At 40.3% G+C, this 23,200-nt stretch overlaps 1 protein-coding gene, 2 long non-coding RNA genes and 1 pseudogene across 6 annotated transcripts in view; 3 read left to right on the forward strand and 1 right to left on the reverse strand.

Annotated features, from left to right (window-relative positions):
* The window catches only part of LOC309848613 (mitochondrial ornithine transporter 1), a 309,487-nt gene that overhangs the window by 225,276 nt on the left and 61,011 nt on the right, over positions 1–23,200 (forward strand). The window lies entirely within an intron of this gene.
* LOC309848616 (mitochondrial ornithine transporter 1-like) overlaps positions 1–23,200 on the reverse strand; it is a 209,745-nt pseudogene that overhangs the window by 185,704 nt on the left and 841 nt on the right. The window contains exons 2-5 of the transcript XR_014316581.1: positions 21,289–21,426; positions 17,676–17,749; positions 11,851–11,994; positions 1,031–1,155 (exon numbers count right to left, since the gene is read on the reverse strand). The product of XR_014316581.1 is annotated as a mitochondrial ornithine transporter 1-like (transcript). The remainder of the gene's footprint in view (positions 1–1,030; positions 1,156–11,850; positions 11,995–17,675; positions 17,750–21,288; positions 21,427–23,200) is intronic.
* Positions 4,130–22,866, forward strand: LOC309848633. The gene is made up of 3 exons (XR_014303179.1): positions 4,130–4,371; positions 21,981–22,062; positions 22,798–22,866. It is a non-coding gene; the product is annotated as an uncharacterized lncRNA (long non-coding RNA).
* On the forward strand, positions 6,681–8,558 carry LOC309848631. The gene is made up of 2 exons (XR_014303174.1): positions 6,681–7,609; positions 8,067–8,558. It is a non-coding gene; the product is annotated as an uncharacterized lncRNA (long non-coding RNA).

The raw sequence follows: 23,200 nt of genomic DNA on the forward strand, positions 1-23,200 counted from the left end.
CCGAGGGTCCTGGGATCGAGCCCCGCATCAGGCTCTGAGCTCAGCGGGGAGCCTGCTTCCCTTCCTCTGTCTCTGCCTGCCTCTCTCCCTACTTGTGATCTCTGTCAAATAAATAAATAAATAAATAACATCTTTAAAAAAAAAAAAAAAGTCAGTGTAAGAACCTGGCGATTCACAGACCTGTACCCCTGGGGCTGATAATGCATTATATGTTAATTAAAAAAAAATTTTCTTCTTAAAAAAGCGAATCAGTGTAAGTGGCAAGGGTAAACCAGGGTTTTCTTCTGGGAAATAGGAGCATCCCAGCGCTACTCCTCTGGCGCTAAAATAACACAGGAACCTAGAGAACCAAGTCACCGCGCACAGACTTCTAATTACTGCTCTCAGGCTGAGTAAAGGTAATATATCTAAAGACTGGCCTGTGGGTTGCAAACGCTGCCCAGGAGTATTTATCTGTGCCTTTTGAGACCACAGTCAGCCCTGGGGCTCAGCCCCTGCCCAGCCCACACTTCCCTGGCAAATCCTAGGGCCTGTCTTTTCTTTTTAGGGCTTTAGAAACCATCAAAAATCAGCCTCAGTTACCAAAGACATTTCTAAAGAGTGTCCTCCTTTCTTGCCTTGGCAGCAATAAGGACAGTAAGTAGGACTTCCCTGGACAGACGGCATAGTAGGATTCTGGACTACAAGGGCTCTGAAGACTGCCAGGCTTAGAGTGACATCCCACGTCACCTGCACATGCCAGCTGTGTGACAATGGACAAAGGACTTCAACTCTGAGCTGTGAGGTTTTCCTGCTGTGAACTGAGGACATTCCCACCCTGCACCCACACTCAGAGTTTTATTGTAAGGGAACTGCTCTACCTTCTGCCGTTCTTAGAAGACGATATTACTCTTCGATTACATGGATTCCCTCCAAGGAGAAAGCATGTTCCTTCTGGGAGTGACGAAAGCAATATTTTCACCACCCCTTCATTGGATCCCACTTGTAGCAGGTACTCCAAGACTAGAGGATGGGTTTCCCCTGGAATTACCTGCAGCCCCCGCTGTGAGGTCAATGGCAGCTTGGATGGCAGGACTGGACTTCATGTTGGCCCACTCCTCTGCTGGTCTCTGTGGAAGGCAACTCTCCAGAGCTTATGACGGGTGTCTCATATCCCTGAAAGGAGACCAGAGCTCACCATCAGGGAAGCCTCTGCAGCTTTTCTCTAGAACTGCTGCCTGGTTACTGGGACGTCAATGTCTGGGAGCTGGGAGATCAGTTCTCCCTTTTGCAAAAAAAGAAAAAAAAAGAAAGAAAAAAAGAAAGGAAGGAAGGAAGAAAGAAAAAGGCAGTGAGGATATCAGTGCAGCTTAGCAATTGGCCTGCCTTCTACTCGCCCACCATCTCCCCATGAAAAACTCGCAAGTCAAAACCCTTCCATGAGTTATCAGAGCTATAGCCACTCATAGGGAGCATTTCAACCAACCCTTCTGAAAATCTTACAAGTGAATGCCAAATACCATAGACACCCAAGCCATAACAAACTAGTTCTTCAAGGCCTATGTGGAACTGTCAGGCAACTAAGTTCAGTTCTAAATTCAGACAGCAGCCTGAGTTGAGTCCCTCTGAGGAGGTCACAAAACAGTAGGTCTGGAAAGTAATGGCTTAGGTGTTCTGCTAAGTGACATATGCGTGGGTCTCAATTCCTGATCATCCACCAGCAGGATGAGCCCTCAGGTCCCTTAAGCTGGAGGTCCCCCCATATCAAAGGTGAATAATAGAATTATCATAATATAAAGGCAATCAAAATAGCCACAAGGGACAGCTTTTGTTAGAAAGACGGAGCACAGCACCAAGCATTAGTCATGGTCACCAAAGGCCTCTTCAGACCTTCTCAACCATAACCAAGTACACAAAACACATGGGAACCTTGTTAAAATACACATTCTGATGTGCTAGGCCTCAGGTGGGACCAGAAACCTTGCCAGTTACTACAAACTCCCAGATGAGGCTGATAATGACTGGCCACCAATCACATTTTGAGAAGCAACACTGTGTCCTAAATTTGTTTGATAAGAATCACTGGAGCACCAGTAAAATATTCAGATAACCAGGCTTCTCTCCTAGTATCTCGTTTCAGCATGTTTGGGCTAGAGCTTAAAAAGTTTGGGAAAACTAGAGTCTACTACTCAACTGTCAGACAAAAATCAACTATCACAGAGAAATGGACTTTAAAAATACAGATTTTTACAAAAAAGGTGGCTCATTAACACATAATATCAAGATAACCAATTCAGCAACCTATTCTGTGTGGTTTTCAAACTAAGTAAGTGATTTATCCGTCAATACCAAAGAACAATTTCTATTCATCACGCTAAAGACCTCTGTGCTCCCACTCAAGCCACCTTTTGGAGGGTGGTGGGCCAGCTGGGTTATTAATGAATGCCAACGTGGACCTAATCGTCAGCGGAAAATAATTTTATCCACTAAGAAGTCTTTTTTAACCACTTTACACCTGTTGTCAATGATCAGACACCAAGAGTCTTGCTTACTTTGCAAAAAAAAAAAAAAAAAAAAAATGTAAAACCAGCAACCACAAAAGCATAGTACTGGACTTGAAAAAGCAACTAAGTGAAACAGACAAGACATGCATTTTATGTTATTGATAGGAAAGGAGAGGCAGTATCAGTAACTACAGTTGACGAGGTTCTGGCCATCCTGCACCTAGAGAAGGCTATGAGGGTCCTAATTCAATCTCTTCCTTTTCCAGATGGAAAACTGAGGCCACAAAGCAAGGGCTTTTCCAAGGTCATACAAGTTAAGTAGTCAGAGGACTCAAGTCTTGCCTTTTGGGTCTGTGCCTACCAAGCAATGCTTAATTCCAGAGTATTCCAACCTGACCAAAAAGAAAAGCAAAAAACAAGCCCCGAACCCTGCATTTTCAAGGAAAAATGGAGGCAAGTGGGGAGAGTCATACAGGGCCTAACCCATGTGGCTTCTCCGTCGGTTGAATTCTTGGGGTGCCAATATTTCTTAGTTTATAAGAAAGGCACAGATCCCACTATGTGTCATCGCTGTGAATTTAACCCCCTCCGGTAATTCAAACTTAAACGCATCAAATCCCACAAGTAAGGACTCAAGAGAATTACTAAAATACTAAATAAACAGTGATGGGAACTAACAAGATTAAGTCAGCAATGGACTCACATTATTGTGTGGTTTAAGAAGGCGGCTTCAAGAAGTCTGGAAAAATACATTCAGCTTGGGGGAGGCAAAACTGGTCAGCAAAAGTTAAAACTCAGACTTGAGCCAGTTGAAAAGCTGAATTCTTTTCGCGCCCCTTTACCTCTCCTGCAAGCACAGGTGGGTCCGACTTCAGGTGAGACAAACAAATCGCCAGCCACACAGCCTTCTTAAGTTCCCAGGAGAAATGAGTTTCTCGCCTGGGAGAACGCTCTGAGTCCGCCTGCTCCACCAGGTAGGGTTGGTGGAGCTCAAGCCTACCCGGCTGCCCTCCCGCCCAGGACTAGAGCCTGACCCAAGGCGCTGCGATGCCGGCCCGTCTGCCCGCTAACACGCCGGCCAGGCAATCGCGCTCCGAGGCTCCGGATCCCGGGGGCACAGGACCCGCGAGGGAGACTGCTTCCCGCTTTCTCGTCCTCGGACTCCAGCCCAACAACCTGCACGAGTCTCCCATTCATAACCGCCCCCACTCGGGCCCGAGCACGGACGGCGCGGTGCCCAGAGGCCTGATGACGCTCCGCGGGGCAAAGAGGACACCCTTCCCGGCAGGTGACTCTACGGGAGAGGCCGCGGAGCCCCGGAGTGTCCGGCGAGCGCCGGTCCATGGCGCCCGTAACGATCTGGGTATGGGGACGGCACAAGCACTGGCCCAAGACGTCCGTAATGACCTGGGCGCGTGGACGGCGCGCGGGCTGCCCGGGAAGGTTGCGCCCCGCTCCCTCCCGCCGCCCCCGGAGCGGCGGTTGTGGGGCTGCGCTCACCGCCAGGACAGTTGGCCGCGCGTGCTGCTCCGCAGCCGCTTAACACCCACGTCCGCCGCGGGCCCGCCCTCCGCCCCGCCCACCCGCGGGGGAGCGCAAAGGGCGGCGGCCCCCGGGGCTCGGAGCTCCCCTGTGGCTGGGGGCTGGCAGCGCGGGGCCAGCGCGGGGAAGCGGAAGTCTGCAGCTTAGGCGGCGCACTTGGCCCCGTGCAGGCTGTGGAACCCCAGGCCCGCGCGCCCGCGAGCTGGAGGACCTGGAGGACAGGGAGCCCGGGCCCCCGGAGTTGCTTCCCTTCGTCCAGGTTCCTGGAGGACTCCGGAGAGGCTCGACCCCAGCTGGAACTCAGGGCGGGGGTTGGTGGTGTTGGGAAGACCCGCTGAAGTCTTATGTAAGTTATGGCACATATAGGGGGGAGGAAAAAGAACTAGCAAAAGAGCTAAATAATTCTAAAGCAAGCTAAGGAAGGAAATAATAAAGGTAACATCCAATATCAATAAGAATAGAAAAATAGAGAAAAATCAACAAAACCAATACTAGTTCCTATCAAAATCTCAGTAAATTTTTGCCAACAAATTTATTCTAAAATTTATATGGAAAGGCATAAGTTTGAGAATAGTTTAACGATCTTGAAAGAGAAGAATAAAATGGGAGCAATAATGCCAAGATTTACTGAAATAGCTACAATAATCAAAAGTGTGGTATTGGGACAGACACACAGATTGATGGGACAAAAGGGACAGCCCAGAAATAGACCCTGTTATGGACTGAATCCTATCTCCTCAAAATTGATAGGTTGAGGTCCTAATCCCCGATGTGACTATATTTAGAGACAGGACCTTTCAAGAGGTAGTTAAGGTTAAATGAAGTTTTAACAGTGGATCCCTGATCCCTCCTTTAGCGGCTTGATCTCCCAACCCTGAGATCATGACCTGAGCTGCAATCAAAAGTCGGATGCTTAACCGACTGAGCCACCCAGGTGCCTCAATGCAACGAAAGATTTAAAAGGTCTAGAATGTATTAAATATAAACAACAACAACCTCCCAAAGCTCTATAGTAAGAAAACCAAACAATCCAATTAGAGAATGGGCAAAAAAGAAGAACAGACATTTCACTGAAAAAAAGATAAATAAATGGCAAACACACACAAGAAAAATGTGGTCAACCTCTGGACCCATTAGGGAAATGCAGATTAAAACCACAATGAGCTATCAATACACATCTATCAGAATGTAAACATATCTAAAAGAAAAACAGCCACAACATCAAATGCTGGTGAGAATGAGAAGCCTGATGGTTCACATATTGCTGGTGAGAATATAAAATGGCACAGCCACTCTAGGAAACAGTTTGGAAGCTTCTTTAAAAAAAAAAAAAAATTAAACACGCAGGGGATCCCTGGGTGGCTCAGTTGGTTAAGAGTCTAAGAGTCTGACTTCAGCTCAGGTCTTCTCAGGGCCCTGGGATGAAGCAGTGTGTCAGGCTCCTCCCAAGCCCTGGGCAGGGAGTCTCCTCCCTTTCTCTCTTCCTGTCCTTCCCCTGGCTCATGCTGCACTCTCACTTTCTTTCTCTCTCTCTCAAATGAACAAATAAGTAAAATCTTCAAAAAGCAAAAAAAAAAAAAAAAAAAACCACACAGAGCTAAACATGTAGGGCGCCCCGCTGGCTCAGTTGGTAGAGCATGTGATCTTGATCTTGGGGTTGTGAGTTTGAGCCCCATGTTGGATGTAGATATTATAAATAAAAAAAGTTAAGAAAATAAAAAAGAAAAGAAAAACTAAACATGCAGCTACCATATGATGAAACAATTTCACTCCTGGGTATTTACCCCAAGGAAATAGAAATCTATATTCATATAAAACTCTGTACAAAAAATATTTATAGTACCTTTATTCATAATAGCCCCAAACTGGTAACAACCCAGATGTCTTTTACCAGGTGAATGGTTAAACAAACTATAGGGCACATTCAAATCATGGACTCAATTAAAAAACAAACAAAAACCCTCAACCAACCAAACAACAAAAATAGGCACAAACATACTGATACATAGGACAATTGGCTAAATTTCCAGGTAATTAATCAGGCTGAGTGAAAAACAGTTAATTCCCAAAGGTTACACACTCTATGATTCTATTTGTATATACTTCTTATGACAAAATTACAAAAATAGTGAACAAATTTAGTGATTGCCAGGGATCCATGATTAAGAAGGGGAGGCAGTGGAACGTAAGCAGGTGTGGCTTAGAAGGGCTCTCAGAGGGCTCTGAGATGATGGAACCATGTATCTTGACCGTGGTGGTGGTCTCCTGAGTCTACACATGTGATAAAATTGCACAGAACTAAATACACATGTATAAAAGAATACTTGTAAAGCTGGTTAACATCTGTACACGGCTGGAGAATTCTATCAATGCCAATTGCTTGGCTGTACTACGGTTTGGTTTTGCAGGAAGTTAACTATTGGGAGAAAATGGGTAGAGGCTATCTAGGATATTTATTATCTCTTCAGTTGCATGTGAATCTACAATTATCTCAAAATAAAAGGCTTAAAAGCTTTCTACTCACTTGGAGTTAGTTTATATTTACTGAAAGAGATTTTAAAAATTTTATTTGGATACTTAAAGATCTATACATTATTTTTATTTTTAATTTATTTATTTTTAAAAATTTTATTTATTTATTGGACACACAGAGATCACAAGCAGGCAAAGAGGCAGGCAGAGAGAGAGGGGGAAGCAGGCTCCCCACTAAGCAGAAAGCCCAACGCAGGGCTTGATCCGAGGACCCCCAGATTATGACCTGAGCCGAAGGCAGAGAGGCGTAACCCACTGAGTCACCCAGGTGCCCCATACATTATTTTTATTAAAATTGAAGTAAATAAAAAATAAATCAAGGTGGTAGACAGATAAATGGCCACATATCGTACCACTCTCATGCTTCTAGACATTCCCCTTCCCAATGTCATTTTGTCATTTTTTGCATGAATGGAATCGTTTCTCAAACCCTTGAATTCAGGGTGGCAAGTGACCTGCTTTGGTCAATGGGATATTACTCAACACTGTGCAAACACGGGCTTGAAAAGTACCTACACGTCAATACTTGCTCTTCCTTGCTGTTATGAACTCTACTACAGTCGTGTGAAGAAGTCCAAGTTAGTCTTTGAGATGATGTGTGACAGATAACGCGGTTATCTCTACCTCCCCTGACAAGAGCCGGCACCCACAACCAGACATGTGAGACAGGCCGCTCTAGAGGGAACTACCCACAGCTAAGCTGCCAGAACTAGCCAGAAAACCCATAAATTCAGGAGCAGTTGTAAGTTAATTGTTGTTTTACTAATTTTGGTGGTAGCATGTTATGTATCACAAACTGATACATTTCCAAACTTATAGTTTAACATTTTTTTGGTGGCATATATATGGCTAAAGAATATTCAAGAGCAAGACTCTGTTAACTGTGTACTAGTAAAAACATGATTAAATTTAAAGTCAAAGTTAAGGCTAAAATAAAAATGCTTTTATCATCACTCCAATATATAATAACTACTACAAAATCGAAGTCAGAATAATGCCATCTAACTGCTCTTACGAATCTCTATGCTGGCAAAACGAAACAGAAGGGACAGGTTTTTGTTTTTTTTTTTTTTTTTAAGATTTTATTTATTTGGGGCCCCTGGGTGGCTCAGTCAGTTAAGTTTCCGCCTTCGGCTCGGGTCATGATCTCTGGGTCCTGGGGTGGAGCCCCACATCAGGCTCCCTGCTCAGCAGGGAGTCTGCCTCTCCCTCTGCCTCCTGCTCCCCTGCTTGAGTGCTCTCTCTCTCTCTCTGTCTCTGTCAAATAAATAAAATCTTTAAAAAACAAAACAAAACAAAAAAACAAACAAAAAAGATTTTATTTATTTATTTGACAGACAGAGAGACCACAAGTAGGCAGAGAGACAAGAGAGAGAGGGGAGGAAGCAGGCTCCCCGCTGAGCAGAGAGCCCGATGTGGGGCTCGATCCCAAGAGCCTAAGATCATGACCTGAGCCGAAGTCAGAGGCTTTAACCCACTGAGCCACCCAGGTGTCCCCAGAAGGGACAGTTCTTAAAAATAACAACAACAACCTGGAAAAAAGCTACTTCAAAGTAGAAAATAATTTATATGTTTTATGTGGTAAAACAACACGCTGCAATTTTTTATATAAATGAAAAACACAACACTGGAAAGTAAAGCTGTCAACACAGGAAACGTCATTTTGTCATTTTCAGTATTATGTTCAGAAACTGGCATGGCCCACCCCTAAAAATAAAACACTTTTCCCTCAAAGCATCTAAATAAATCTTCATGAAGCTAACTATTAGTAGAGACAGCATGACATTTTATTAATCTTAAAATTTAAAAATAAGAAATACAGAAGAATATTATTAAACTGTTGAGGCTTCAAATTCTAATGCCACTCTCTTAAAGTATTCTCAAGTTCCAAACTGTATACTGAGGGGAGTGATCAAAGTGAGAAAGTTTCCACAGTTCTTTTCCTGTTTTTCATTCCAATAACAATTGCCTCAAGGAGCTGGAAATGAGATACCTCCCTTTCCCATCCTGAAGCATCAATAATACGTACAGGTATATATGGAAACTTGTCACATTTATCTCCCTAGCCTGGCCAAAACATGTTTTTGTTTTCTTTTTGTAAAAATTAAACTTGCTCAAAACCCAGGTCAAATTTAAGATAAATTTCTTTGGAGTTTGGACATTCAAGATTTTGATGAACTGAAGTGGTTTTGTTTTGTTTTGGTTTTTTTTGAAGATTTTATTTATTTATTTGACAGAGATCACAAGTAGGCAGAGAGGCAGGCAGAGAGAGAGGAGGAAGCAGGCTCCCTGCTGAGCAGAGAGCCCGACAAGGGGCTGGATCCCAGGACCCCGGGATCATGACCTGAGCCGAAGGCAGAGGCTTTAACCCACTGATCCACCCAGGTGCCCCCAAGTGTTTTATTTTTGATGACAATGTACACTAACCCTTACTTTCCTGTTATCCTATTTGGTGGTTCCAAGAAAATCCTCACTAACAGTTTAAGATTTAAGATCCTTGCAGTACAGTAAAACCCTCTAATAATATTGTTGTAGGAACAGAGATGATGATGGTTGATGATGCTTTACTTATATAACCTCACTTGATTTTCGGAAGAATCACCTGAATTCAGAAGAATACATTTTATTTTTATTCCCATCATTTTATAGACAGGGGAAGTAAGGCTTAGGGAGATTAAGCATACAACTCACTCAAAACTTGAACCCCTAACCACTGTCTCACCTAAATAAAGTCACATGTTCGGGCACCTGGGTAGCTCAGTTGGTTAAGAGTCTGCCTTCCACTCTGGTCATGATCCCAGAATCCTGGGATCAAGCCCTGAATCAGGCTCCCTGCTCAGAAGATAATCTGCTTTTCCTTCTACCCCTCACTCCATACATGCGTGCTCACTCGCTCGCTCTCTCTCATGAATAAATAAATAAAATCTTAAAAGAAAAAAGTCACATTATTCTACCTCAATATTATGTTTTAGAACCATATTTTTAATTATGATGACTCAGAACACCCACGTTTCATCAAATAAGGAAATTTTCCCTTAATACCACATACTGCATTCTGCTTATTTCTTTCTTTTAAAATTCTGTGTTCATACAGAGGGGACATGAACTAACATTTATTTACATGTATTATACAATAAGAACTGTGCTGAGCAACTCAAATAACTCTGCCTTAGTTCTTACATTCTTCCAATGATGTACATTTAATTTTCCAGATGAGGAAACTGATCTGGTTTTTTAACCTCAGGAGGTTGTTTTCTTAAAGGCAAATGCCTAATCACTGAGACAGCTAGATCTGTACTCTGGTTTGCACAACTGAAAAGTCCTTGGGCTTTTTTGTCACCCTTCCCTGATACCTACCAGAGTATGGGAAGCATAATACTTTTTTTTTTAACTTTTTTTCAAAAGATTTTATTTATTTATCTACTTGAGAAAGAGCAAGAGTGAGCGACTACAAGCAGGGAGAGCAGCAGGGGCAGAGGCAGAGGGAGAAGCAGGCTCCCTGCTGATCAGGGAGTCTGATGTGGGTCTCGATCCCAGGACCCTGGGATCATGACCTGAGCTGAAGGCAGATGTTTTACCGACTGAGTCACCCAGGTGCCCCTGGAAAGAATAATACCTTGAGAAATATACATTTTATATACACCAGGTGAAACACAGCAACATCCTTTATGACTGCATATACCATACAGATCCACAAAATATTCAGAATTTCTTAAAGGTTTTATCATTCTTCAAAAAGTTTTCCTACACAAAGTAATAATTTATGAAGATATGACAAAATATTTCTGAAACTTAAGCTTCCATTCCAATTATTAATCCAAACAAATGAAAGATTATAAAAAAATAAAATGTTACAATGACAGCATACTACTACAAAGGTTAAAATATGGACTACATTTTCCTAAGACTTACCGCGATGTTTACAATTCCTAGCTAACGGTATCATAAAAGTGAATCTTTTTTTTTTTAAATCTATTTTTTATTCATTTTCAGCATAACAGTATTCATTATTTTTGCACCACACCCAGTGCTCCATGCAATCCGTGCCCTCTCTAATACCCACCACCTGGTTCCCCCAACCTCCCACTCCCTCCTGCCACATCAAACCCCTCAGATTGTTTTTCAGAGACTATGGACTCTGAAAAACAAAAGTGAATCTCTTCTAATTGAAGATACACCTAAAAAAAAAAAAAGCATAAGAAATAAATTGCATAGTAATACTGTTTTCCTTTTGAGTGACGAAGAAGTAATATCTAGAGAATAATCTTCAGGAAAGTAGATAACATAGCATCTAGCAGTTCGAAGAACCTAGAGTTCCAAAAAGTCTTGAAGTCTTCTAACATTTTTGCTTTGAGTAGCATTTAAGCACAAGAACCTTACATCTCATTAGTGCAATAATTTTATGAGTAAAAGATAACCAGCATAAAACTTAAGAGTTGTAATGTTCTCTAAAACCAAAATATCATCTCATACACAAGATTTAATGTATCAGAAGATTTTCCAGGTAATCTCCTGTTCAGCAGTTAGGAAACTGTCATCATTTGTAATCAACACCTTCATGTCACATAGAAATTCATGACATGGGGCACCTGGATGGCTAGGTCAATGAGAATCTGCCTTCGGCTCAGGTCATGATCCCAGGGTCCTGGGTTCGAGCCCTGCAGCGGACTCCCTGCTCGGCAGGAAACCTGCTTCTCCCTCTCCCACTCCCCCTACTTATGCTCCCTCTCTCCCTGTGTCTCTGTCAAATAAATAAAATCTTAACAAAAAAAAAAAAGAAAGAAAGAAAAGAAAAGAAATTCATGATACATTTCTACTGCTTTTAAAATTTCTATTATTTTTTTAAAGCAGACTCCACGCCCAGCTCAGAGTCCAACACAGGGCTTAAGACCTGAGCTGAGATCAAGAGTTGTACGTTTAAGGGTGCCTGGGTGGCTCAGTCGATTAACTGTCTGCCTTTGGTGCAGGTCATGATCCCAGGGTCCTGGGATCGAGCCCCACATCAGGCTCTCTGCTTGGCAGGGAGCCTGCTTCCTCCTCTCTCTCTGCCTGTCACTCTGCCTACTTGTGATATCTATCTGTCAAATAAATAAATAAAATCTTAAAAAAAAAAAAGACCAGAATTAAGAGAAATTCTAACTTAAAAAAAAAAAACACTGTCAAATTTCTTTTCAGACACCACAGAAATATTTATACAGCTTTGAAATTCATGTAAATATCTAGACTCTATGACTGAACACCAACCAGACTTAATCTCGATACGGAATTTTATAAACCTCTGAAATTAACTTACCGGCTTCATTGTCAATTGGAAACTCCCACAGCTTCCCCTATTTGGTCCACTGGATCATCTCTGCAAAACCATTCTGAAGGGGCTGTCCATTTACCATGGCCAACTGCTTCGCATATTCCACGTCCCAAAGTGAAGGTGCTGTCTCTATAATAACATTTCCAAATAATCACAAGTCAATGTATATATCTTTATTTTTTAAAATGATATAATCAACTCTAAATTAGTAATACATTTCAGGCCCTGAGGATTAAAATAAACAGTATATAATGAAAGGTCACTCACTGAGAGCTAAAGCTAAAGGAAGATGACAAAAATCCTACAGTGACAATTCCTGCAAGCCTTAGCATTTACTATACTGCTGGGCAAGCAAGCCCTAAAATCTCACCATCCCCTCTACTGGAAAGAAAAAGGAATGTGTATTTTCTTTAAGAATGTTTTCATGAATGTGAGTAATTTTTTTTTTAAGATCTATTTATTTATTTTAGAGGTCCCTGGGTGGCTCAGTTGGTTAAGCATCTGCCTTCAGCTCGGGTCATGATCCCAGGATTCTGAGATCAAGCCCTACATTGGGCTCTCTGCTCAGTGGGGAGCCTGCTTCTCCCTCTCCCATTCCCCCTGCTTGTGTTCCCTCTCTCACTGTGTCTCTCTGTCACCGTCAAATAAATAAATAAAATCTTTGGAAAAAAAATATTTATTTATTTGAGAGAGAAAGAGAGGGAGAGACCACGTGTGCAAGAGAAGGAAGGGGGTAGGAAGAGAATCTTAAGCTCTCCCTGAGCACAGAGCCTGCCAACCAGGGCTGGATCTCACGGCCCTACGCCAACATCAAGAGTTGGATGCTTAAATGACTGAGCCACCAAGGTGTCCCATGAATGTATTTTTTACATAACATGTGACTTTAATATTTAAAGTCTAGACTCTTTATCTTTATTTTTAGTCTGTCAAGATAAGTCACAATATACTACTATTAATGACCAAAGAAATTAAATTAACATAATAATGATACTACTAAAGGATGAGGAGCACTGACTCTGCTAATGCTTTTTTTTTTTTTTTTTTTTTTTTTTAAAGATTTTATTTTTATTTATTTGTCAGAGAGAGAGAGGGGCAGAGAGCAAGCACAGGCAGACAGAATGGCAGGCAGAGGCAGAGGGAGAAGCAGGCTCCCCGCCGAGCAAGGAGCCCGATGTGGGACTAGATCCCAGGACGCTGGGATCATGACCTGAGCCGAAGGCAGCTGCTTAACCAACTGAGCCACCCAGGCGTCCCTCTGCTAATGCTTTTTATGCATTAGTTCATCTCATCCTCACAACCAACTCAATGAGTAAGTTCATATAAGGTTAGCTTATGACCACCATCATATAACATTTCAATTATTTATTTGCTTTGGGAATTGAAGACATCTTTCAAGAATGAATCCTATTTCCACCAGTCACTGCTGGTGGGAATGTAAAATGGTACAACCTCTTTGAAAAATAGTTTGGCAGTTTCTTAAAAAGTTAAAAATACACTTAGCATACAATTTCACTCCTAGATATTTACCCAAAACAAAACTATGTCTACACACAGACTTGTATGTGACAGTTCATGGACAAACCACACCTATGCTTAATTAGCCACATTTACAGAATAATCATTAACAGGGGCGCCTGGGTGGCTCAGTGGGTTAAGCCGCTGCCTTCTGCTCAGGTCATGATCCCAGAGTCCTGGGATCGAGCACCGCATCGGGCTCTCTGCGTGGCAGGGAGTCTGCTTCCACCCTCTCACTCTGCCTGCCTCTCTGCCTACTTGTGATCTCTCTCTGTCAAATAAATAAATAAAATCTTAAAAAAAAATAATCATAACAGCAAAATAATTATCAGTCACATTTTATAGATTTATTCAATAGGCAATGATCAGCCCATGTCTTTTCGGTGATGACAATCATCACCACCATCATCACTGTCATTGCTAACGGCTGCAACTATGTCCTGAATGTCAACTGTGGTTTTGGCACTGTGCCTGACACTTGAATTACATTACTTCATTTAATCCTTGCGAGGTAGGCATTAGCCCTATTTTATAGATGGAGAACGGGAAACTCAGAGAAGTTAGTATGACAGAATCTGAATTTGAATAATCCACATCTATCAAATACCAAAATTCCTTCCATTACGCTATATTACCTCTCAGTTCTAAATTACTGCAGGGTAAGTAGAAAGGTCTATGACTACATCCTTTGCAGCAGTGGAACGAACCTGGAGGGAAGCAAAATGTGGGAATCATGGGACAAAAGAACTCATTCATTCTGTCAATAATTACTGAATGCCAACTATACATCAGCATTACTTTAAGTGGGAGAGAGACAGCAGTGAATAAAAACCGAATTGAAGTTTGTACGCGGTTGATATTATACTTAACTGGGAACAAAAGACATTCTTTAGACTCGATCAAGTATAACTTATTAAAACAGTACCTTCATTGAATTTTTAAAAAATTTTACTTACTTATTCTTACTTAATCTAGAGAGAGAACAGGGGGAGGAACAGAGGGAGAGAGACAAGCAAACCCCCTGCAACTTGGGACACATCAGGCTCCATCCCACCTTGAAATCATGACCTGAGCTGAAACCAAGAGTGGGATGCTTAACCAACTGAACTACCCAGGCGCCCCCTAGGGTAAATGTTAATAAATTTACCTTATGAGAGTACAATCATTTTATATTTTTTATAGAACACATAAAACTTCAGTGCTTCTTTGCCAGCTAATTTCAGGTTTAAGAAACAAGATTTCTGATTTTAAATAGCAAGCTGGCTCCTTCAAGAATCCAAGTGCCTCTGCTGGCTGTTCATTAGGTGGACAACCGCAGCTGCCCTGACAATAAATGCCCTTTTTAAAAATTTCTTTTCAGCATAACAGAATAGTTTGTGTACCACACCCAGTGCTCCATGCAATACATGCCCTCCATACTAGCCACAACCTGGCTCCCCCAACCTCCCACCCACGGCCCCTTCAAAATCCTCAGATTGTTTTCCAGAGTCCATAGTCTCTCATGGTTCATCTCCCCTTTCAATTTCCCTCAAGTCCCTTCTCCTCTCTATCTCCCTATGTCCTCCATGTTATTTGTTATGCTACACAAATAAGTGAAACCATATGGTAATTGACTGTCTGCTTGACTTATTTCACTCAGCATAATCTCTTCCAGTCCTGTTCATGTTGACACAAAAGTTGGGTATTCATCCTTTCTGATGGAGGCATACTCCATAGTGTATATGGACCACATCTTCCTTATCCATTTGTCTGTTGAAGGGCATCTTGGTTCTTTCCACAGTTTAGCGACCATGGCCACTGCTGCTATAAACATTGGGGTACAGATGGCCCTTCTTTTCACTACATCTGTATCTTTGGGGTAAATACCCAGGAGTGCAATTGCAGGGTCATAGGGAAGCTCTATTTTTAATTTCTTGAGGAATCTCCACACCGTTCTCCAAAGAGGCTGCACCAACTTGCATTCCCACTAAGTGCAAGAGGGTTCCCCTCTCTCCACATCCTATCCCAACAAACGTTGTTTCCTGTCTTGCTAATTTTGGCCATTCAAACTGGTGTAAGGTGGTATCTCAATGTGGTTTTAATTTGAATCTCCCTGATAGCTAGTGATGATGAACATTTTACATGTGTCTGATAGCCATTTGTATGTCTTCATTGGAGAAGTGTCTGTTCATATCTTCTGCCCATTTTTTTTATATGATTGTTTTGTGTGTGTTGAGTTTGAGGAGTTCTTTATAGATCCTGGATATCAACCTTTTGTCTGTACTGTCATTTGCAAATATCTTCTCCCATTCCGTAGGTTGCCTCTTTATTTTGTTGACTGTTTCCTTTGCTGTGCAGAAGATTTTGATCTTGATGAAGTCCCAAAAGTTTATTTTCCCTTTTGTTTCCTTTGCCTTTGGAGACATATCTTCAAAGAAGTTGTTGTGGCTGATATCGAAGAAGTTACTGCCTGTGTTCTCCTCTAGGATTCTAATCCACATTGACCACATAAACCATGTAGACCACGCTGAGGTCTTTTATTCATTTCAAGTTTATCTTTGTGTACAGTGTAAGAGAATGGTCGAGTTTCATTCTTCTATATATAGCTGTCCAATTTTCCCAGCACCATTTATTGAAGAGACTTGTCTTTTTTCCATAGTATATTTTTTTCCTAATAAATGTCCTTTTCGATGCAAGTGTAACAGCTGCCACATCAACAGGGAAGAGGTGATCTATTCTCCAGGACCACACATTTTATTGTGCTTTTTTCAAGTAGCTTGTTAGAATCCTCTAAGTGAGTGTGTGTGTATGTATGTGTGTGCATTTCGTATTCCCCCCCACTTTTTTTAAAGATTTTATTTATTTATTTGACAGAGATCACAAGTAGGCAGAGAAGCAGGCAGAGAGAGAGGGAAGCAGGCTCCCCGCTGAGCGGAGAGCCCCGAAATGGGGCTTAATCCCAGGACCCTGAGATCATGGCCTGAGCGGAAGGCAGAAGCTTAACCCAATGAGCCAACCAGGTGCCCCCCCCCTTTTTATTAAGATAATCTCAACAACCAATATGGGCCTTAAACCCACAACCCCAAGATCCAGTTACATGCTCTGAGATCTAAGCCAGCCAGATGCCCCTTGTACTTCCTGTCCATCATATAAGACAGAAAGCAGTTTTCGCATTAAGTGCAGGCAAGTAGTTCTCTCAGTTTCTCCTTTAGCTTAAAAAGAACAAACACTGATTGAATTAACTCCTTGCCTCTATGGATTGATATTTCATAGCTCAATTTGTTCAAAAAAAGCATTTATTTAAAAAACATTTTTTTAAGCATTTATGATTTAAGGTAGTTAATTCCTACAATTCATCAGCCACTGGCTAGGTGTTGCTGGGTATAGAAAAATCAGTGAAACCCAGCCCCTATATCTAGCAATTTACTGAATAGTGGGAAAAATCAGATGTTTATATAAGTAACTATAATAGATTAAATGAGCCATTGGAGGCAGGCCACGGAACTTAAATATCAATTACAAAATTATCAAGCCCAAAAGCTAACTTATAATCTTTGGAAATGAAAGCCACTTGTAAGCTGAAGACCGTTTGTATTGAGCTTCCTGTTTATCTGAATTTATCAGTAAACCACACTTAATATCAAGCAAGAGGACACTCTTAGATCTCTTTTAATTAGACTTATATGGTGATTATGAAAGATTTGACCTCTTACCCAAAGGGATAAGTACATGGAACAAGGATGGCGTGTTTAAAAAAAAAAAAAAAAACACGACCACCACAAATCTGCTAAATATATTTCCTGACTGCTCTTCTTCCCAGCTCCTAAACAATCACTAAGTCAAATCATTAAGTTCTACAAATACATCTCCCTTTTTTTTTTTTTTAATATTGTATTTATTTATTTGAGACTAAGGCAGAGGCTCAATGACTGAACCACCCAGGGTCCCCGTCTACGCCCCCATCTCCTCTTCTAGATAGCAAGCTGCCTCAGGGCAGAAACCAGTTTATCTTTTGTAATAACATAGTTGCAAATAGAGGGTGACAGTTAATGTTCTAACCCAAATCAGTAGCCAACTGCTAGCTCTGGATTTAAGAAGGTGGTAGTAAATACCTCCCACTGTCTTACAGAATGCAGCATTTCAAGGCAGGAATCTGGCCAAGACTAGCAATGGCAACAATTACATTCATAAGCAGGATCCAGGCCAATGACAGGACAGATTATTAAAATACCTCACATTGAGCAATCAAAACATTAAGGACTTTTTTTTTAAAGATGGAATGTTTCTACACCTGAGAAATCATGTTCTTAACAAACCTGTTTCAGGTGCCTCTTCGGTAACTGCCTTAAGGTCAAAAATATTAAGTCTCTTCCTTTTGAGCATATTTTTCCTAAGACTGAGAAAGAAAAAACAATTTAACTTAATATTTTTACAATGGTCAACAAAAAATTGAGAAAACTATTCTATTATTAACATTTGTAAAGATTTTATTTATTTATTTGACAGAGAGAGAGAGACACAGCGAGAGAGGGAACAGAAGCAGGGGGAGTGGGAGAGAGAGAAGCAGGCTTCCCTTCCCACCAAGCAGGGTGCCCAATGTGGAGCTCAATCCCAGAACCCTGGGATCATGATCTGAGCGAAAGCAGATGCTCAATGATTGAGCCACCCAGGCTCCCTTAAGAAAACTATTTTATATGAAATACTCAATGTAGAAATTAAAAATAATTCCACTGGGGTGCCTGGGTGGCTTAGGTCATGAATCCAGGGTCCCAGAATGAGCTCTGCAGCAGGCTCCCTGCTCAGCGGGAAGCCTGCTTCTCCCCCTCCCACATCCCCTGCCTGTGTTTCCTCTCTCAATGTGCCTCTCTCTGTTAAATAAATAAATAAATAAAATCCCTGAAAATAAATAAATAAATAAGTGAATGAATGAATGAATGAATAAATAAAAATTCTACTAACCCACAACAGACATTTTAACTAAATTGCCACATCATAAGAACGGATAACTAAAAACTGGAACAAGTACACTTGAATTTTTGGATCATGATACAATAAAGCAGTTTAAGTAGTTTAATTTCCAAAATATCTAACTAAAAAGATTAATTTTCCATAATTTTATTGATCCATTGCATATTAAGATTTTAGAAAACTCAACACTAGAAAGCTATTAAAATATGCTAAATTAAAAGTTGTTAAAGTCAACAGTTGTCTTAGTTTAAGGGCAGAAAATACTGCATGTTTAATTACAAACTATAATTATAAAAGATGGCACAGATAAATCAAAACATTCCCACTTATAAAGCAATCACTCTGTAATTTTAACATAATGATTAACTTTACCTAACATTTAAAATTAACTATTAAAATTAATGTCAGAGAGTTAATAGGTAACTTTTCCTTGTATATTTTAATCAACTGCTTTATTCATCAATTCACATTCATACTTGAATAAATTTACTGGGAGATTAAAAACCAGTTCAAAACTGGATAATCAGTTTTAATATAATTTTGAATTCTTGGGGCACCTGGTTGGCTCAGTCAGTTAACTGTCTGCCTTTGGCTCAGGTCATGATCTCGGGGTCCTGGGATTGAGTCCCCCCACATTGGGCTCCCTGCTCAGTGAGGAGCCTGCTTCTGTATCTCAAATAATAAATAAAATAAATAAAATCTTTAAAATTTTTAAAATTCTTTTCTGAATCAAATTTTTTTATGAAATCACATTAACTGAAAAAATTCAACTACCATATTGAAATTAGATAAAGTAATCTCAAATCACTTAAGTTTTCCTTTAACAGATCCCCAAGTATTCTTAAACAGAGGTATTTACGCTCCCCAACTATTTTCAGTGCTTTTGGATCCCTCTCCCCACCTGCACGCCCTCACTTTGCATCAGGTTAACAGGCTGATGGATTAAGGTAACTCACAGCAAACAGGGAATGACTTGGTAAAGTATTGAATTTTAGAATGTACTAAAGAGGAAGGGAAGGGAACAGACATTTGCTGTGCATCTACTATATATAGTTGGCACACTCCTTTCCTATTTTTCAAGAAAGCCATTTAAGTCAGGCTTCAGTTTCAGCATTTTATAGAAGGGGACATGGAATGACAAGGCTATAAAAGTTGCCCCAGTCCCAGAATTAGTCATTGGCATAATGCCAAGATTGTGAGACAGGCCAGAATGACTCCAAAGCCAGTGCTCTGTGCCTCACCCCTCTCAGATGTCTCTTCCTGAAGGAATTAACCCAAGGTGTATCTGTGGTAACTACCTAGTCCCGGATTGTCTCAGGCTGTCCCATGACAGAGCAGGGTAAAAATCTGGTATCCCATCACTCCTCTCCCTTACTCTAGAGTCCTTCAGTCAGTTTAACACAGTCATTATATGCACATAAACAACTGTCCTACTTTTTAGCTTCTCCCTTACCACTTTCTAAGAATTTTTTTTTGACAGACACACACATGTGTTGGCGGCGGCGGGGGTGGGGGGCTGGAAGGAGGAAGAAGAGAGAGGGAGAAGGAGTGAAAGAATCCTAAGCAGGCTCATCTCACATCCCAGAGATCATGACCTGAGCTGAAATCAAAAGTCAGACACTTAACCAACTGAGCCACCCAGGTGCCCTGCCACCTTCTAATTTTTAATGATGACTAATATCACCAAGAATCAAACTATGATATAGCATTCTGATGTAGTTTTGTGGAATCACTTCAAAGATGACTGATTCAAACAAGACTGAAATTATATATATATTTTTTTCTTTTTTTTTTAAAGTAAGCTCTATGCCCACCACAGGGCTTGAACTCACAACCCCCAGAAATTAAGAGTTGCATACTCTACTGACTGAGCCAGCCAGGCACCCCTGAAATTAAATATTTTGAGGAATCTTAAGTAAAACTCCAAGTATACATTATACTCTATCCAACATGTCATAGGCATAAAATCATTCTCTAAATCGTAACTTCTTGAACTTGATTTGTTAACAGCTGACTAACTTTTACAATCTTCCTATACAAATCAGTAGTTTAACTTCTGATTAACTTGCTGGGATTATACTTAAAAGAAAATCCAAAGAATACATAACATGTCAAAAACACTCACTGTAAGCTCCCCCTTCTATCAAGATCAGTTAGTTTTTGTTAGAACATACTAAATATCTGGTTTCCCCTCCCCAAATATTACTTCATGGGCTTGAAGGAGAGAAAACAGAAACTTTCTGTAAATACAGACAGCTTTTTATTATAAAATAATTACATAAGGCATGGCTTAGCATCTTTAAGTCTGCAAATCACCAAATTCAAATTGCCACAAATAATCTACCACCTTAAGGTATTATAATGGATCTTTCATTCTTTCTTTTTTTTTTTTTTATGGTGGATTATTTCTCTAGGGTATGAATAATGATAATTACATAGAGATAAAAAAGTTAAATATACTGTTATGTACATATCAGAATGAAAAATAATGCTTCTCACAAGTGCTCATTTGTTCAGAATTCAATCAGTTCCACTTACCTAAAATCAGGAGACCTCCACTCATCATGGATAAATAGGAGGCAGGGCCCAATGTGATTAATGGTATAGAAAAGCACAAGACTACTTAACCTAGAACATCCATTTCCTCTATAGGAAATGGTACATGCAGGGTGAGAAGAGAGATATAAATGCATCCATAATGCTCAAATACCTATCATCAGTAACATGCACAGAATAAAGTAAATCTACAGAGAAACAAATAAAACTAACAAAACCACAAGACTACTTAACCTAGAACATCCGTTTCCTCTATAGGAAATGGTACATGCAGGGTGAGAAGAGAGATATAAATGCATCCATAATGCTCAAATACCTATCATCAGTAACATGCACAGAATAAAGTAAATCTACAGAGAAACAAATAAAACTAACAAAACCAAACAGACTGCAAAGCCTGAGTACCTTTTCTTAAGATCATCAGTCTTCTGTCCCATGAAACTGTCAGTTCCTTCATCAAAATGAATTTGATGCACTGGTCTTGTACTAACTCTACCTGTGGCAGATTTGGCAACTTTCATATCTGGTATTACATTACTGACGCTGAAATAAGAAAAAGGTCAAGTGTATTAGAAACTGTAGCTACAGGACAGTAATAAACTTTCTTATACACGAGATTCCTATTATTTAATTCATATTTCACTTCCATGCACTATAACAGCACAAAGCATTATGTTTAAATGAAAGATTTTATGTCACATGTTAATTCACATCCCACAGACCACTAAGATTTATATTTCTTTTTGAAATACAACTTTTGAAGGTATTCTTCAGAAATGTTCATTTAAAACATAAAAGTGTCACTTTGATGTGACACTATTAAAAAAAAGTGTCACTTATGAAACAGTATCAGACATCTGAAGTAGTATATCAACTTCAAACCTGGCATAAAATAATGAGATGAGAGGCAGAGTGAGGTGGTGTCAGCTAAAACATAAGGATAAGAGTAAAGGTGAAGGAAACAGGCCTGAAGATGATCATACTGTACATAAGACCAGCAAAGTATTTAACAGGAAAAAATTAATATTCTCAGAGAAACCATGTTATTCTTACACTTGTTTTTAATCACAGTACTGAATTTATCATTTCTTTTTCAGGGACAAGAAATCGTGTAACTTCGCAAAAGAAAAATTTTAACCATTCCATTGATCTTTGAAAGACTGCAATCTTACTTAACATGTCAGTTAAAAAAAAAATTACTAATATTCCACCTATGAGAAATATTTAATGTATAAATTGATATACTGTGCACCTTATTCACCAGTCACAGGAAAAGAATCTATTTTGAAAATAGATTGTGTTGGTAATGTGTGATGTGACACTATTAAAAAAAAAGTGTCACTTATGAAACAGTATCAGACATCTGAAGTAGTACTATCAACTTCAAACCTGGCATAAAATAATGAGATGAACTATTTGATTCGACAGAACTATTTGATTCACTAACCTAACTTCAGTTCTTTCTCCATCTTTCTGTGCCTTTGAGAACTCCTCATGCTGCTGCAGTTGCCTGAGCAGCTCTGTCTTGGTTGTCTGCTTATCAAAACGGAGAAAATCTGCAACAGCAGATGCTGCTGCTTCCAACTCAGGACCCACGGACTTGGTTCTAACAAAGAAAATGAAAAACAAGAGAAAAAAAAAAAAGGCATTACCTATTATGCCGTTAGTTTAGTGGAAAGTAAAGTGATTCTTTCCCAGAAAAAACTTTTTTTGTCATTCAAAAAATCCATTTCTGACAAAAATCAGTAATTTTTAAATATTTGGCTTTTTTAAAGGAGGCACCACACCCAGCCTGGGGCTCAAACTCAGGACCCTGAGAGTCAAGATCAAGAGTCACATGTTCAATCCACAGAGCCACCCAGTGCCCTAGGTAAAGCTTTTTTGTTTTTAAGATTTTCTTGATTTATTTGACAGAAAGATACAGCAAGAGACGGAACACAGTCGGGAGTACTGGGAGAGGGAGAAGCAGGCTTCACACCAAGCAAAAAGCCCGATGAAGGGCTGGATCCCAGGACACTCAGATCAGGACCTGAAGGCAGACACCTAACAACTGAGTCACCCAGGCGCCCCAGTATTGGTTTTATATAAACTTTAAAATGTCAAAAGTTGAAGGTAATGGATACTTGTTGAAGCACAATAGTAACTCAGAACAACACATTAAAGTAATATATTAAAGTATAAATTAAGCACAATACTAACTCAGAACATATTAAATTAAATATGTATTTTATATATATATTTATGTAATGGGTAAAGGAGAGGGGTGGGGAAAAAAGGAGTGGCGGTTATAGTTCACTGGATTTTTAGATGCCAATTT

Source organism: Mustela nivalis (assembly GCF_964662115.1).
Source record: "Mustela nivalis genome assembly, chromosome: 15".
NCBI classification, from domain to species: domain Eukaryota; kingdom Metazoa; phylum Chordata; class Mammalia; order Carnivora; family Mustelidae; genus Mustela; species Mustela nivalis.